We start from the raw sequence: 18,611 nt of genomic DNA on the forward strand, positions 1-18,611 counted from the left end.
CGTCCTTTCTCCTGCAGGCCAAGCTGGCGAGGAACTGCAAGGAGCAGCTTCGCACCGGAGGAGGATGCCCTCAACTCCAGACTCTCACGGATCTCGAAGAGAGAGTCCACCAGATTGTTGGAGGCCGTATGATTGGTCCTGTCACCACTGGAGCTGCCGACCCCATTGTGCACAGCGATGTTAAGGTCCTCACCTTTTTGAGCTGTCTCATTCCACTTGTTCCCCCCACCAGCATGCTTTTTCACTCTGGACCCATGTCATAGCATTGCAGCAATCTTGCATCCCTTGCTGCCACCCTGTCCTTTCGCTAAAGCCACTCTTCAACCTCCCTGCTTTCAGATGCTGCATCACCAGCTCGGGAGCCGGGCTCTCAAGCTGCCAGTGCCACTGCCTCCGGAGGCGACGAGCAGGAGGAACATCCGTGCCAGCCTCAGGGGAGCCAGCCCATCTGGAGACTGGGGATAATAGTTCCCTGGAGGGGATGGGGGGGTGGTCTCTGATGAGGAACCAGTTGCAGGAACCAGCGGGCTGCAGCAACGCGAGGGGGGTAGGGAAGCTCGGGGGCCATCTCCCCGGAGGGCGAGGCAGGCCACGATGACTGCTGCACAGAGTGCAGAGGAGGTGCATAGCCTTTCGGAAATGAGCGCCCAGGCTCGGCTCAGGCACACTGAGCTGATGGCTGCAGTGGGGAGGATGCCTGACTCCATCGACACACTGGCAAAGAGTGTGCAGGACTTTGGGGCAGCAATGGAAAGGACTGTCCAGGGCTTCGGGGCAGCAATGGAAAGGACTGTCCAGGGCTTCGGGGCAACAATGGAAAGGACTGTCCAGGGCTTCGGGCCAGCCCTGGAAAGGTCTGTCCAGGGCTTGACCGAAGCAGTGGAAAGGACTGTCCCGGCCTTGTCCGGAGCTGTGGAAAGGACTGTCCAGGGCTTCTCCGAAGCACTGGCACCTGCCACGCAAGTGCTCAGTGCTGCCATGCAGTCACTTGCTGGCCTCCTGTACACGCAGATTGAGGCCACGTGAACACTGACTGCTGCCACCCTAGCTGGATCAGGCAGGATTACCCGGGGCCCTTGCAGCACCACAGCAGGCCATCAATCTGTGGACCAGCCGATTGTGGCGCATGCTGCGGTGTTGCCCCGTCAGAGTTCCAGTATGTCGGCCGACCACGGAGCAGGTGTCCGCTCTCAGGATGTAAGCATTCCTGATGCCACCGCTGGCAAGTCTCCACTGCAGCTGCCACCACCTGCAGGACAGACTGCTTCCAACCATTCACAGTTGGAGCAGTCATCATCCGGGCCCTCCAAGCCCAGAGGTTGTCCAGGCTGTTCCTCAGGGGCTTCTGCGCTTTCGGACACTCAGCAGGCGTCCCCCAGCCTTGACGTAGCCACTGGGGTCCAATTACAGAGGAGCTGCAGGGAGGGAAGGGGCCGATCTCGTAAGAGAAATAGATTTCCATCAAGGGGTAAAGAGTAGACGGAGCTGTTGAGACGTCTCATTTGTAGAATTCAAGGCCGTCTACACCTGCTGTGAATGTTAGTCATGTTTTGGGTACTGTTGCGGGTTTGCCAGACAGTTATGTGTTGGTTCGTTAGTTATGCTTTCTGTTGCCATTGCTTTGTCATGCTGGAAGGAAGCACTTTTTGGAAAATAAAGAAAATGTTTTATTTACACTGGAATTCTAGACTATTGACAAGCATGGTGGCCTTCATAGGCTTTGGGCGAACCAGAGGGCACTGTTCCAATTACACCCAGCATTCCGTCAGAGGGGCCTAGAACCGAGTCCTTATGAGCCTCTGACGAACGGCCCTTCCAGTTTCTGGACCCCTCCCATCTTCCTCCTTCTCCTCCTCCTCCTCCTCCTCGTCCACCTGCTCTGCTGGACCTTCAAGGTCGGCTGGCATTGGCTGGGTGCGTCGGATGGCCAGGTTGTGGAGCATGCAGCAGACCACGACGGTGCGCGACACTTGCTCCGGCAAGTACTGTAGGGCGCCCCCTGAATGATCGAGACAACGGAACCGCTGCTTGAGCACACCGATTGTGTGCTCCACAATGTTCCTGGTGGCCTGATGGCTGTTATTGTAATGCTCTTCTGCCGGGGTGCTGGGCAAACGGAGCGGGGTCATGAGCCATGGGCAGAGAGGATAGCCCTTGTCGCCAAGAAGCCAGCCTCGTGGGTGAGCCGGGGCCTCGAAAAGGTCAGCCACTGAGGTCTGCCGCAGGATGAATGCGTCGTGGCTGCTGCCAGGGAATTGGGCATTGACCGCGATGATCATCTGCCGGTGGTCACACACCAGCTGCACATTGAGGGAGTGGAACCCCTTGCGGTTGCGGAACTCTTCAGGATTCTGTAATGGCGCCCGCAAAGCCACGTGTGTGCAATCAATGGCGCCCTGCACCATGAGGAAGTCCGCTATAGCCGCGAAGCCCTGTGCGCGCTCCCCCTGCTTCTCCAGGGTCAAAGGGAAGGTGATTAATTCCCGCTTCCTTCTATATAGGGCAGCTGTAACTTGCCGCAATGCACCGCAAATTGAGAAATATTTGCAATGTCCCCAGTTGCTGCCTGAAACGAGCCGCTGGCGAAAAAGTTTAGGGCAACAGTGACTTTGACGGCCACCGACAGAGAGGTCCTGCACCGTAACCACGGCTGCAGATCTTCAGCAAGCAGGTGGCACAGCTCAGTCACCACATCCTTTCCGAATCGGAGCCTTCGCATACACTGCTCCTCCAACATGGCAATGTATGACACCTGCTGCCTGAAAACCCTGGCAGCCTACGGTCGCATTTGGCGACGTCCATTGCCCCTCCTCCTTCTGGCCATTCCCGGCCCTCTCTCCCTCCGCCTCTGTGCCCTTGCCATATGTTCAGCCAGCAGGACGTTCCCCTCCAAAGCAGCTCCCATTACAATGTGAGAGAAGTAAGACGCAGTAATATCTCACCAGCAAACTGTTGTGGACAGGGCTGAAAGTCCAAAGGAACGTCTGGCTCAATGAAAAGTACGCTCTTCCACTGAAGGTCAGCAACTCTCTCCAACAACCAGCAAGATGCCCACCCAAAATGGCTGCCGCTTTTATACTAGTGCAGTCCCCTTTAAATAGCGCCCCCCTAGCCCGAGATGGGCTTGGGAACGTTCCATCACGCTGTCACTATTAGCGCCAGGCGGAATGGAGGCGGGCGCCACTCAATTTCTAGTATGGGGCGCCAAAAAGGCGTTGCACACTGAAATGACGTCATGATCTGCCTGTGCCCGCGAGCGGCCACTAAGATTTAGCGCCGGCGCTAAAACCCACTCAATATAGCAAGAGGCGCTGGGTTCACTGCGCATGGGCGAAAATTGGCTAACGCCCCACTTTTCGGCCTCTTTAGGCGCTAATCGCTGGCGCAACCAACCGAATTTCTAGGCCATAGTTTCTTCTAACTTTTAATTCTAAGAAGTCATTTTTGTCCCCTTACAATCCCCCCTTATGGCCCTTGGCTATATGCCCAAGCCAGGCCATTTCCCTATTACTTTCTCGTGGGTGAGCCCCAGGTTTGTCCCACCGCTTGGGTAGCTACTTCTCAAACTGCAGGATCTGCCTGTTGGCTTTCCCATCGAGGTTATATAAAATAAGTCCTTTCTGCCGGACTTTTTAAATTGACCTTATCCAGTTTTTTACTTATTGCTCTCGCTATGGCTTGTCTCTTATTCCTGCTACATTTTTGACAGGATAACAATAACAAGATCACCAATACAACACCTTGTATGACAACCAATACATATGATATTATCCTTATCCAGGGGTGTATTTGCACATTGAGTCCAGTATTCCAAAACTTAGTATACCAAGGCCGACTAGCCAACATTTCTTCAGTGTCCTTTTGTAGCTTATCTATTTCTACCATCAAAATAACATACTTTTGTCTCTGCTTCTGAATGTCATGCTCCAGTTGCGTCTGTTCTTCGTTCAGTTCGGCATCGGTTTTCCTTGTGGCCTTATTGCCTTTGTATACCCTTCTTGGATAGTGTCCGTCCCTGTCCCATTAATAGTTTCTTTTTTTAGTTCAGGATATATGATCTACCCATTTATATGTGTCTCTTCATGTGGGGTAAAGCAGAAGTTAGTATCCATGATGGCGCAGGAGGTGGTCCCTCCCTTATATGTAACTGTCATATTGGGTGCCTCAGTGCTCACACACCATTCTCCATTCCCCGCGGGCCGGCGGTGCCTTGGTGCTCACACACCATTCTCCATTCCCCCGCGGGGCGGTGTCTTGGTGCTCACACACCATTCTCCATTCCCCCGCGGGGCGGTGTCTTGGTGCTCACACACCATTCTCCATTCCCCGCGGGGCAGCGGTGCCTCGGTGCTCACACGCCATTCTCCATTCCCCGCGGGGCGGCGGTGTCTTGGTGCTCACACACCATTCTCCATTCCCTCGTGGGGCGGTGCCTCGGTGCTCACACACCATTCTCCATTCCCCGCGGGGTGGCGGTGTCTTGGTGTTCACACACCATTCTCCATTCCCCGCGGGGCGGCGGTGCCTTGGTGCTCACACACCATTCTCCATTCACTTACGGGGCGGTGCCTTGATGTTCACACACCATTCTCCATTCACTCAAGGGGCGGTGCCTTGGTGCTCACACACCATTCTCCATTCACCGCGGGGCGGTGTCTTGGTGCTCACACACCATTCTCCATTCCACGTGGGGGGGCAGTGCCTTGGTGCTCACACACCATTCTCCATTCCCCCGTGGGGCGGCGGTGTCTTGGTGCTCACACACCATTCTCCATTCACCGTGGGGCGGTGTCTTGGTGCTCACACACCATTCTCCATTCCACGTGGGGGGGCGGTGCCTTGGTGCTCATACACCATTCTCCATTCCCCCGTGGGGCGGCGGTGTCTTGGTGCTCACACACCATTCTCCATTCCCCCGCGGGGCGGTGCCTTGGTGCTCACACACCATTCTCCATTCCCCCGCAGGGCGGTGCCTTGGTACTCACACACCATTCTCCATTCCCTCGCGGAGTGGCGGTGTCTTGGTGCTCACACACCATTCTCCATTCCCTCGTGGGGCGGTGCCTCGGTGCTCACACACCATTCTCCATTCCCCCGCGGGATGGTGTCTTGGTGCTCACACACCATTCTCCATTCCCCCGCGGAGTGGCGGTGTCTTGGTGCTCACACACCATTCTCCATTCCCCCGCGGGGTGGTGTCTTGGTGCTCACACACCATTCTCCATTCCCCCGCGGAGTGGCGGTGTCTTGGTACTCACACACCATTCTCCATTCCCTCGCGGAGTGGCGGTGTCTTGGTGCTCACACACCATTCTCCATTCCCCCGCGGGATGGTGTCTTGGTGCTCACACACCATTCTCCATTCCCCCGCGGGGCGGTGCATTGGTGCTCACACACCATTCTCCATTCCCCCGCGGGGTGGTGTCTTGGTGCTCACACACCATTCTCCATTCACTCACGGGGCGATGCCTTGGTGCTCACACACCATTCTCCATTCACTCATGGGGCGGTGCCTCGGTGCTCACACACCATTCTCCATTCACTCACGGGGCGGTGTCTTGGTGCTCACACACCATTCTCCATTCCCCCGCGGGGCGGCGGTGCCTTGGTGCTCACACACCATTCTCCATTCCCCCGTGGGGCGGTGTCTTGGTGCTCACACACCATTCTCCATTCCCCCGTGGGGCGGTGTCTTGGTGCTCACACACCATTCTCCATTCCCCCGCGGGGCGGTGTCTTGGTGCTCACACACCATTCTCCATTCCCCCGTGGGGCGGTGTCTTGGTGCTCACACACCATTCTCCATTCCCCCGTGGGGCAGTGTCTTGGTGCTCACACATCATTCTCCATTCCCCCGCGGGGCGGTGTCTTGGTGCTCACACACCATTCTCCATTCACTCACGGGGCGGTGCCTTGGTGCTCACACACCATTCTCCATTCCCCCGCGGAGTGGCGGTGTCTTGGTCCTCACACACCATTCTCCATTCCCTCGCGGAGTGGCGGTGTCTTGGTGCTCACACACCATTCTCCATTCCCCCGCGGGGCGGTGCCTTGGTGCTCACACACCATTCTCCATTCCCCCATGGGGCGGCGGTGTCTTGGTGCTCACACACCATTCTCCATTCCCCCGCGGGGTGGTGCCTCGGTGCTCACACACCATTCTCCATTCCCCCGCAGGGCGGTGCCTTGGTACTCACACACCATTCTCCATTCCCTCGCGGAGTGGCGGTGTCTTGGTGCTCACACACCATTCTCCATTCCCTCGTGGGGCGGTGCCTCGGTGCTCACACACCATTCTCCATTCCCCCGCGGGATGGTGTCTTGGTGCTCACACACCATTCTCCATTCCCCCGCGGAGTGGCGGTGTCTTGGTGCTCACACACCATTCTCCATTTTCCCGCGGGGTGGTGTCTTGGTGCTCACACACCATTCTCCATTCCCCCGCGGAGTGGCGGTGTCTTGGTACTCACACACCATTCTCCATTCCCTCGCGGAGTGGCGGTGTCTTGGTGCTCACACACCATTCTCCATTCCCCCGTGGGGCGGTGTCTTGGTGCTCACACACCATTCTCCATTCCCCCGCGGGATGGTGTCTTGGTGCTCACACACCATTCTCCATTCCCCCGCGGGGTGGTGTCTTGGTGCTCACACACCATTCTCCATTCACTCATGGGGCGGTGCCTCGGTGCTCACACACCATTCTCCATTCACTCACGGGGCGGTGTCTTGGTGCTCACACACCATTCTCCATTCCCCCGCGGGGCGGCGGTGCCTTGGTGCTCACACACCATTCTCCATTCCCCCGTGGGGCGGTGTCTTGGTGCTCACACACCATTCTCCATTCCCCCATGGGGCGGTGTCTTGGTGCTCACACACCATTCTCCATTCCCCCGCGGGGCGGTGTCTTGGTGCTCACACACCATTCTCCATTCCCCCGCGGGGTGGTGTCTTGGCGCTCACACACCATTCTCCATTCACTCACGGGGCGATGCCTTGGTGCTCACACACCATTCTCCATTCACTCATGGGGCGGTGCCTCGGTGCTCACACACCATTCTCCATTCACTCACGGGGCGGTGTCTTGGTGCTCACACACCATTCTCCATTCCCCCGCGGGGCGGCGGTGCCTTGGTGCTCACACACCATTCTCCATTCCCCCGCGGAGTGGCGGTGTCTTGGTACTCACACACCATTCTCCATTCCCTCGCGGAGTGGCGGTGTCTTGGTGCTCACACACCATTCTCCATTCCCCCGTGGGGCGGTGTCTTGGTGCTCACACACCATTCTCCATTCCCCCGCGGGATGGTGTCTTGGTGTTCACACACCATTCTCCATTCCCCCGCGGGGTGGTGTCTTGGTGCTCACACACCATTCTCCATTCACTCATGGGGCGGTGCCTCGGTGCTCACACACCATTCTCCATTCACTCACGGGGCGGTGTCTTGGTGCTCACACACCATTCTCCATTCCCCCGCGGGGCGGCGGTGCCTTGGTGCTCACACACCATTCTCCATTCCCCCGTGGGGCGGTGTCTTGGTGCTCACACACCATTCTCCATTCCCCCGTGGGGCGGTGTCTTGGTGCTCACACACCATTCTCCATTCCCCCGTGGGGCGGTGTCTTGGTGCTCACACACCATTCTCCATTCCCCCGTGGGGCGGTGTCTTGGTGCTCACACACCATTCTCCATTCCCCCATGGGGCGGTGTCTTGGTGCTCACACACCATTCTCCATTCCCCCGCGGGGCGGTGTCTTGGTGCTCACACACCATTCTCCATTCCCCCGCGGGGCGGTGCCTTGGTGCTCACACACCATTCTCCATTCCCCCGCGGGGTGGTGTCTTGGTGCTCACACACCATTCTCCATTCCCCCGCGGGGCGGTGCATTGGTGCTCACACACCATTCTCCATTCCCCCGCGGGGTGGTGTCTTGGTGCTCACACACCATTCTCCATTCCCCCGCGGGGTGGTGTCTTGGTGCTCACACACCATTCTCCATTCACTCATGGGGTGGTGTCTTGGTGCTCACACACCATTCTCCATTCACTCATGGGGCGGTGCCTCGGTGCTCACACACCATTCTCCATTCCCCCGCGGGGTGGTGTCTTGGTGCTCACACACCATTCTCCATTCCCCCGCGGGGTGGTGTCTTGGCGCTCACACACCATTCTCCATTCACTCACGGGGCGATGCCTTGGTGCTCACACACCATTCTCCATTCACTCATGGGGCGGTGCCTCGGTGCTCACACACCATTCTCCATTCACTCACGGGGCGGTGTCTTGGTGCTCACACACCATTCTCCATTCCCCCGCGGGGCGGCGGTGCCTTGGTGCTCACACACCATTCTCCATTCCCCCGTGGGGCAGTGTCTTGGTGCTCACACACCATTCTCCATTCCCCCGTGGGGCGGTGTCTTGGTGCTCACACACCATTCTCCATTCCCCCGTGGGGCGGTGTCTTGGTGCTCACACATCATTCTCCATTCCCCCATGGGGCGGTGTCTTGGTGCTCACACACCATTCTCCATTCCCCCGCGGGGCGGTGTCTTGGTGCTCACACACCATTCTCCATTCCCCCGCGGGGCGGTGTCTTGGTGCTCACACACCATTCTCCATTCCCCCGCGGGGCGGTGTCTTGGTGCTCACACACCATTCTCCATTCCCCCGCGGGGCGGTGTCTTGGTGCTCACACATCATTCTCCATTCCCCCATGGGGCGGTGTCTTGGTGCTCACACATCATTCTCCATTCCCCCATGGGGCGGTGTCTTGGTGCTCACACACCATTCTCCATTCCCCCGCGGGGCGGTGTCTTGGTGCTCACACACCATTCTCCATTCCCCCATGGGGCGGTGTCTTGGTGCTCACACACCATTCTCCATTCCCCCGCGGGGCGGTGTCTTGGTGCTCACACACCATTCTCCATTCCCCCGCGGGGCGGTGTCTTGGTGCTCACACACCATTCTCCAGTCACTCACGGGGCGGTGCCTTGGTGCTCACACACCATTCTCCATTCCCCTGTGGGGCGGTGCCTTGGTGCTCACACACCATTCTCCATTCCCCCGTGGGGCGGTGCCTTGGTGCTCACACACCATTCTCCATTCCCCCGTGGGGCGGTGCCTTGGTGCTCACACACCATTCTCCATTCCCCCGTGGGGCGGTGCCTTGGTGCTCACACACCATTCTCCATTCCCCCGCGGGGCGGTGCCTTGGTGCTCACACATCATTCTCCATTCCCCCGTGGGGCGGTGCCTTGGTGCTCACACACCATTCTCCATTCCCCCGTGGGGCGGTGCCTTGGTGCTCACACACCATTCTCCATTCCCCCGCGGGGCGGTGTCTTGGTGCTCACACACCATTCTCCATTCCCCCGCGGGGCGGTGTCTTGGTGCTCACACACCATTCTCCATTCCCCTGTGGGGCGGTGCCTTGGTGCTCACACATCATTCTCCATTCCCCCGTGGGGCGGTGCCTTGGTGCTCACACACCATTCTCCATTCCCCCGCGGGGCGGTGCCTTGGTGCTCACACACCATTCTCCATTCCCCCGTGGGGCGGTGTCTTGGTGCTCACACACCATTCTCCATTCCCCGTGGGGCGGTGCCTTGGTGCTCACACACCATTCTCCATTCCCCCACGGGGCGGCGGTGCCTTGGTGCTCACACACCATTCTCCATTCCCCCGCGGGGCGGCGGTGCCTTGGTGCTCACACATCATTCTCCATTCCCCCGTGGGGCGGTGCCTTGGTGCTCCCACATCATTCTCCATTCCCCCGCGGGGCGGTGCCTTGGTGCTCACACACCATTCTCCATTCCCCCGCGGGGCGGTGTCTTGGTGCTCACACACCATTCTCCATTCACTCACGGGGCGGTGCCTTGGTGCTCACACACCATTCTCCATTCCCCCGTGGGGCGGTGCCTTGGTGCTCACACATCATTCTCCATTCCCCCGCGGGGCGGTGTCTTGGTGCTCACACATCATTCTCCATTCACTCACGGGGCGGTGTCTTGGTGCTCACACACCATTCTCCATTCCCCCGTGGGGCGGTGCCTTGGTGCTCACACATCATTCTCCATTCCCCCGCGGGGCGGTGTCTTGGTGCTCACACATCATTCTCCATTCCCCCGTGGGGCGGTGCCTTGGTGCTCACACACCATTCTCCATTCCCCCGCGGGGTGGTGCCTTGGTGCTCACACACCATTCTCCATTCCCCATGGGGCGGCGGTGCCTTTGTGCTCACACACCATTCTCCATTCCCCGTGGGGCGGCGGTGCCTTGGTGCTCACACACCATTCTCCATTCCCCCATGGGGCGGCGGTGTCTTGGTGCTCACACACCATTCTCCATTCCCCTGCGGGGCGGTGTCTTGGAGCTCACACACCATTGTCCATTCCCCCATGGGGCGGCGGTGTCTTGGTGCTCACACACCATTCTCCATTCCCCCGCGGGGCGGTGTCTTGGTGCTCACACACCATTCTCCATTCCCCCATGGGGCGGCGGTGTCTTGGTGCTCACACACCATTCTCCATTCCCCCGCGGGGCGGCGGTGTCTTGGTGCTCACACACCATTCTCCATTCCCCTGCGGGGCGGTGTCTTGGTGCTCATACACCATTCTCCATTCCCCCACGGGGCGGCGGTGTCTTGGTGCTCACACACCATTCTCCATTCCCCCGTGGGGCGGTGTCTTGGCGCTCACACACCATTCTCCATTCCCCCGCGGGGCGGTGCCTTGGTGCTCACACACCATTCTCCATTCCCCCGTGGGGCGGTGTCTTGGTGCTCACACACCATTCTCCATTCCCCCGCAGGGCGGAGCCTTGGTACTCACACACCATTCTCCATTCCCCCGCGGGGCGGCGGTGTCTTGGTGCTCCCACACCATTCTCCATTCACTCACGGGGCAGTGCCTTGGTGCTCATACACCATTCTCCATTCCCCCACGGGGCGGCGGTGTCTTGGTGCTCACACACCATTCTCCATTCCCCCGTGGGGCGGTGTCTTGGCGCTCACACACCATTCTCCATTCCCCCGCGGGGCGGTGCCTTGGTGCTCACACACCATTCTCCATTCCCCCGTGGGGCGGTGTCTTGGTGCTCACACACCATTCTCCATTCCCCCGCAGGGCGGTGCCTTGGTGCTCACACACCATTCTCCATTCCCCCGCGGGGCGGCGGTGTCTTTGTGCTCATACACCATTCTCCATTCCCCCGTGGGGCGGTGCCTCGGTGCTCACACACCATTCTCCATTCCCCCGCGGGGCGGCGGTGTCTTTGTGCTCATACACCATTCTCCATTCCCCCGTGGGGCAGTGTCTTGGTGCTCACACACCATTCTCCATTCCCTCGTGGGGTGGCAGTGCCTTGGTGCTCACACACCATTCTCCATTCCCCCGCGGGGCGGTGCTTTGGTGCTCACACACCATTCTCCATTCCCCCGCGGGGCGGTGCCTTGGTGCTCACACACCATTCTCCATTCCCCCGCGGGGCGGTGCCTTGGTGCTCACACACCATTCTCCATTCCCCCGCGGGGCGGTGCTTTGGTGCTCACACACCATTCTCCATTCCCCCGTGGGGCGGCGGTGCCTTGGTGCTCACACACCATTCTCCATTCCCCCGCGGGGCGGTGCCTTGATGCTCACACACCATTCTCCATTCCCCCGCGGGGCGGTGCCTTGGTGCTCACACACCATTCTCCATTCCCCCGCGGGGCGGTGCTTTGGTGCTCACACACCATTCTCCATTCCCCACGGGGCGGCGGTGTCTTGGTGCTCACACACCATTCTCCATTCCCCCGCGGGGCGGTGCCTTGGTGCTCACACACCATTCTCCATTCACTCACGGGGCGATGCCTTGGTGCTCACACACCATTCTCCATTCCCCCGCGGGGTGGTGTCTTGGTGCTGACACACCATTCTCCATTCACTCACGGGGCGATGCCTTGGTGCTCACACACCATTCTCCATTCCCCCGTGGGGCGGTGCCTTGGTGCTCACACACCATTCTCCATTCACTCATGGGGCGGTGCCTCGGTGCTCACACACCATTCTCCATTCACTCACGGGGCGGTGTCTTGGTGCTCACACACCATTCTCCATTCACTCACGGGGCGGTGCCTTGGTGCTCACACACCAGTCTCCATTCCCCCGTGGGGCGGTGCCTTGGTGCTCACACATCATTCTCCATTCCCCCGCGGGGCGGTGTCTTGGTGCTCACACATCATTCTCCATTCACTCACGGGGCGGTGCCTTGGTGCTCACACACCATTCTCCATTCCCCGTGGGGCGGCGGTGCCTTGGTGCTCACACACCATTCTCCATTCCCCCGCGGGGCGGTGTCTTGGTGCTCACACACCATTCTCCATTCCCCCGCGGGGCGGCGGTGCCTTGGTGCTCACACACCATTCTCCATTCCCCGTGGGGCGGTGTCTTGGTGCTCACACACCATTCTCCATTCCCCCATGGGGCGGCGGTGTCTTGGTGCTCACACACCATTCTCCATTCCCCTGCGGGGCGGTGTCTTGGAGCTCACACACCATTCTCCATTCCCCCGCGGGGCGGCGGTGTCTTGGTGCTCACACACCATTCTCCATTCACTCACGGGGCAGTGCCTTGGTGCTCATACACCATTCTCCATTCCCCCACGGGGCGGCGGTGTCTTGGTGCTCACACACCATTCTCCATTCCCCTGCGGTGCGGTGTCTTGGAGCTCATACACCATTCTTCATTCCCCCACGGGGCGGCGGTGTCTTGGTGCTCACACACCATTCTCCATTCCCCCGCGGGGCGGCGGTGTCTTGGTGCTCACACACCATTCTCCATTCCCCCGCGGGGCGGCGGTGTCTTGGTGCTCACACACCATTCTCCATTCCCCCGTGGGGTGGCGGTTGTTTCGGAATCCCGTGACATTAGCGTGATACTCAATGTGCACCCTTCCATTCGGCCATAACCACAGTCATGCTTGGTCATTCTTGGTGGATCTCGGCATAAAACAACTTGGTTATTTCTATAACAATCATCTATGTCAATACCCCTCGTACTGTTGTTCTCTTTAATCACATGTCTGGACAAGTCATGGTGGCGCAAGCGAGTTTGATTCCTTATCTCCGTTATATTGTTTGTTTTGGTACATCATACTGTGGTATTGATAGTATAAATCCTATTATATTTAAATGTGCAGTTATGCATCTAACTTTTGGTATCCAAGCATGATTATTCCTCCGTACCTCACACGCATGAGTGATGTTTTTATCTAAGGTCAAATAGGTAAATACATCATTCAGTATCCAATCCGGCACTTCTCCATTTTGGAGTTGCTCTAGGTTATGTTGTACTTCACTAAGTATCCATGCTCCCTACCCTGCACAAACTATTTCCGATTGTAGTTGCCGGCTCATGTCTTCCCCTGCTTTGTTTATCAAATTTATAGTTCTGGCGTGGTCCCGCAACGTGTGGGCCACTTGTAGCAATTCTCCCTCCGCGCCATCACCTAGCTGTGCCTGCAGTCTTTGATTATCCCCTTCCCTACCCAACAATTCTTGTAAGATTTAGATTAGGGCATCAACCCGATCGTCTATAGTGTTCACCGTCGCAACTCCTACCGCGTATCCCACGCCTGCTGTTTCTAGTGTCCCTCTTTTCCCCTGGTCCCCTTTTTTACCCGTCCTTCTTTTTACATTAATTGTCATGGTTCTTGATTCAGGGCCTTCAAGTGCTCATAGGGTCAATTTATTGTACAGGCTTATGGTTTCCTTTCCACAAAAGCTGGGAATGGTTATATCCGTTAGGTTTAGGAACACCGTAATTATTCATTGGCGTACCCCAAAGTGTTTTTTATCCTTAGTTTTCTTTATTACTAATCCCCCTTTTGCTCCTGATTACAGCTAACGTCGCTCGAGTTTCTGTAATACAGGCCTTGTTGGTCCCTTTGGCTGGCCTGCACAGCTTCTCCCGTGGTTCCCCCTATAAGGGATAAGATCCTGTAAAACATAATGGGCTAGAAATTCAGTGGGCTTTGCGCCCAGTTACCGCCCAAATAGGGTTTCTGCGCCAGTGTAAGAGGGTGCGCTGATATTCAGCGCTGCGGTAATGGCGGCGGTAGCCGGTAGCGCTGCGCTGACACCGATGACGTCATCGGTGCGCGCAGTGCCCCGGTTCTGCCCCGCTTCCGGCCCAAACCCCATATTTAGTTGCGGCTGCCTGTTCTGCAGCGGCCGCAAACAGCGATTGAAAAACGGGGCCGTACTGCTGCGCTGCTGGGGCGCTTTAAGGTGGAGGTGCGGCCGGCCGCTTTTTCGGCGGCCGCCTGCCCGCACCTCCTTCCCCGGCCTCCTCCACCCCCCCCCCCGCGGCATTGCCGGCTGCTTTCCGCGAGCCCGGCACTTCTCCGTGGTGCCGGGCTCATTTGCCGGCACAATCCAGCGGTGATCTCGCTGTTGCAGGCACCTCCCCCTTAAGAGAAGGAGGAGGCCTGCAGTACCGCAGCCTGCCGCTCCGCAGCGGGTGGCGCAGCGGGGCCTACAGCGCAGAAATTCAGTTTCAGCGCCCCAAGCGGGGGCGGGCACACCCTGGAATAGCGCCCGGTTCCGACTTGGGGCGCAAAAGCCGAATATCTGACGGGCGCACCTGGCTCCGCGCGCAGTGCTAACTTTTGGGTGTTAGCCTGCTGGCGGGCCTTAACTGAATTTCTAGGCCAATATTTCCTGGTCGTCACCGGTTAGTTAGAGTCCATGCCTTTTCAACTGGGTCCAGTGTTTCCATTTGCCGGTGCCCCTTATATCTACGCATGCGCAGGTGTCACTTACCATTATTACCTGATGGGGGCCGGTCCATTTTGGCGAGAACCTGGTTTCTCTGGGTTTATCTTTACCATTACCTGACTGCCTACCTGGGGTATTTGGACGTTCTGTTCCTTGGTGTCGTTCTCTAAGTCTTTAATTACTTGCTGGTCCCTAGACTGTGCTTTCAGGTCGTATAATTGCTTACAGAGTTCCATCACAAACCTCCGTATTCTGTCTTTGTATGGTCCTGTGACCAGTACCTCAGGCAGTCTCTTTGCTCTCCCTGTCATTAACTCAAAGGGCGGCAGTCCTGTAGTCCGGCTAGGGGCTGCCCTTAATTTCATCAGGACTCGGGGTAACATGTCCACCAATCCCTGTCCCGCGAGGTGGCTTCTTCCTGTACCTTACGCATGTTCACCTCCTCGGTCCCAATTGCACACACACCGACTTGGGCTTCATTGGTCAGATTCCCTTTCTCAGCTGCCCGCTTGGCTGCCTTGTCTGCCCATGCATTGCCCTGTTGGTGTTGGTCAGTAATCTTCATGTGTGCTTTAATTTTTATTACTGCGCACTCTTGGGGTAGGAGAGAGGCTCCCACTAATTCCTTGATTATATTCTCATGTCTTATGGGTCCTCCTCCTGATGTCATATATCCTCGCCTACTCTAGGCTACCATGTAATCATGCACCACCCCAAAGGCATGTCGACAATCTGTAATCCACCCTGCGGGATTGTTACCGTTGTCTTTAACTATTGTTACTGTGCCATTGGGGGGTATGATCATCACCTCCCATGTGGCCCTATGTGCATTTTATACGGTTCTTAGCCTTCCTGTATTAAGCAGCACTACTAGGGTGTGCTAGGTATGTAGAATAATTTGTCCTGACATCACTATTGGTTCACTAACTCTGATGGCCCACGCAGCGCAGTCGAGGGCAGCAACACATCTGGACAATCCTGCAGCTACAGGCTGCTGCTTAGTGGAGTAGTACGCTACCGGCCTTTGCCTATCCCCATGCACTTGGGTTACTACCGCATTGTAATGATCCTTACTGTGGTAGTTATAGATGTGGAATGGCCTATTCTGGTCTGGTAATTCCAGGGCAGGGGCACTTATGAGGGCTTGTTTTAACTTTACAAATGCTGTTTCTTGGTCGGGGCCCCAGTCCACCATCTCCTGGGATGGTTTCCCCCCTTTGATCAAATCCTGTATAGGCTGGCCCATTTCTGCATATTCTGGGATAAAGTTCTGGCAATAATTAAATAGTCCTAGTACCTGTCTGACCCCTTTCACAGTTCCTGGCCTCGGCATCGTTCTAATAGCCTCCTCTCTGACTTCGGGCATTTGTCTCTTCACTTGTGTTATTATATATCCTAGGTAGGTTACTTCATCCTTCCCTACCTGTACCTTTCTAGGGTTTACCTTTAGTCTCACATTCTGTAGGGCTCCCAGTACCATAGTCAATTACATATTATAGAGGGACCTGCCACTATCGGGTGTTCTCGCGAAGTTATCTTATTCAATGCGCTCTATACAAATTTACACCAACCAGAATTTCACCGTGGCCACAATGAAAGTCTGGTTTTAATAGGTTAATTAATCTCATAACTCCAATTTAATCCAGATGATTTTTTTTTAAACTAACCTGTATCACTTGGAAAAGAAAGAAGCCACATTAACAAAGAAACAATCACCCATGCCTTGTAAACATTCAAATTCATTTCCTTCCAGGCACATTGGCAACTGTGACTTCAAAGCTAAAGCTTATCTTTTGTAAAACAATTAACAGACTTAAAACAACACATGCTTGTCCATCATTCAAGACAAGTTTTCAAAGTGTTAAACAGCTTTTAGCTCTCTGTACAAAAGAGTGGGTGGAGCTGAAACAAACACAACAGACACTTTCAAAGACAGAAAACTTCCACACTTTTAACACACACTTTCACACAAACTGAGATTCCAGCATTCCTTTTAAGATTCCTTTCACTCAGCAAATCCTGTATTTTACTTGTTTTGGACAGAAACTGATAGCACCTGTGTTGATAAAACTTTAATTTTTTTCCTTATTCCCTTTCTTAAATTACTGGTACTCGGGTACAATTTTGGCACCTGTTTTTGGTCCAAATTCGAGTACGTCTACTCAACTCATAATATGTGTGAGCCACTAAAATGATGAGCTTTTCTTCCTTTAATTTTGTATCGTTAGCCCACCATTCTCTTTGTTTTACCGATGGTCGTTCGGTTGCCAAACATTTTTAACCATTTTGTCAATCAATCTTTTATGTTTTTCCACTAAATAGCGTGTCAGAGACCCCACCGGTCCCCACTCGAGTTTTTCACTTCCCGTGGTTAATTGTCCTCAGCGGTACGCCTCTTACTTTACTCTCACGGAGACGGTACTTGCAACTGGAGAGGTCCTAAAAGCTGAATATAGGGAGTTAGGAGGTAAATTAAAAAATAGGACCTCAAAGGTAGTAATCTCAGAATTGCTATCAGTGCCACGCGCTAGTCAGAGTAGAAATAGAAAGATATTTCAGCTGAATACTTGGCTAGAGGAATGGTGCAAGGGGGAGGGATTCAAATTTTTGGGACATTGGAACCGGTTCTGGGGGAGGTGGGACCAGTACAAAACGGACGGTTTGCACCTGGGCAGGGCCGGGACCGATGTCCTAGGGGGAGTGTTTGCTAGTGCTCTGGAGGAGGTTTTGAACTAAAATGGCAGGGGGTTGGGAACCTGAGTGGAGAGACAGAGGAAAGGGAAACAATGATAAAAGCAAAAGACAGGAAGGAGAAAAAAAGTGGCTGGCAGAGAAATCAAGGGTTTAAATCAAACATGGCCACAGTAAATAATAATTCTAAAAGATGTAACAGCGTTAAAAAAACAAGCCTGAAGGCTTTGTGTCTTAATGCAAGGAGCATTCGTAATAAGGTGGATGAATTAGCTGCACAAATAGAGGTAAACAAATATGATATGATTAGGATTACGGAAACATGGCTCCAGGGTAGCCAAGGCTGGGAACTCAATATCCCGGGGTATACAATATTCAGGAAAGATAGGCAAAAAGGAAATGGAGGTGGGGTAGCATTGCTGGTTAAAGAGGGGATTAACACAATTGAAAGGAAGGATATTAGCTCTGATGATGTGGAATCTATATGGGTAGAACTGAAAAATACCAAGGGGCAGAAAATTTTAGTGAGAGTGGTATATAGACCTCCAAATAGTAAGGCGAAGGTTGGGGATGGCATTAAATGGGAAATTAGAGAAGCGTGCAATAAGGGCACAGCAGTTATCATGGGTGACTTTAATCTACATATAGATTGGGCTAACCAAATTAGTAATAATACTGTGGAGGAGGAATTCCTGGAGTGTACACGGGATGGTTTCCTGGACCAATATGTCGGGGAACCAACTAGAGATCAGGCCATCTTAGACTGGGTATTATGTAATGAGAAAGGTTTAATTAGCAATCTTGTTGTGCGAGGCCCCTTGGGTCAGAGCGATCATAATATGATAGAATTCTTCATTAAGATGGAGAGTGAAATAGTTGACTCAGAGACTAGGGTCCTGAATTTAAATAAAGGAGACTATGATGGTATGAGGTGCGAGTTGGGTAGGATTGATTGGGGAATGACACTCAAAGGGTTGCCGGTGGATGGACAATGGCAAACATTCAAAGATCGCATGGATGAACTAAAGAATTTGTTCATCCCAATTTGGCATAAAAATAAAACAAAAAAGGTGACTCAACCGTGGCTAACAAGGGAAATTAGGGATAGCATAACATCCAAGGAGAGGACATATAAATTGGCTAGAAAAAGCAGTAAACCTGAGGATT

At 55.2% G+C, this 18,611-nt stretch overlaps 1 pseudogene; it reads right to left on the reverse strand.

Moving 5' to 3' along the window:
* Positions 1-3,694: 3,694 nt before the first annotated feature.
* Positions 3,695-14,826, reverse strand: LOC147124228 (uncharacterized; annotated as a pseudogene).
* Positions 14,827-18,611: the final 3,785 nt, after the last annotated feature.

The sequence above is a fragment of the Somniosus microcephalus genome, chromosome 1, assembly GCF_052327205.1.
Source record: "Somniosus microcephalus isolate GS21.2 chromosome 1, FLI_Smic_1.0, whole genome shotgun sequence".
Classification (NCBI taxonomy): Eukaryota; Metazoa; Chordata; class Chondrichthyes; order Squaliformes; family Somniosidae; genus Somniosus; species Somniosus microcephalus.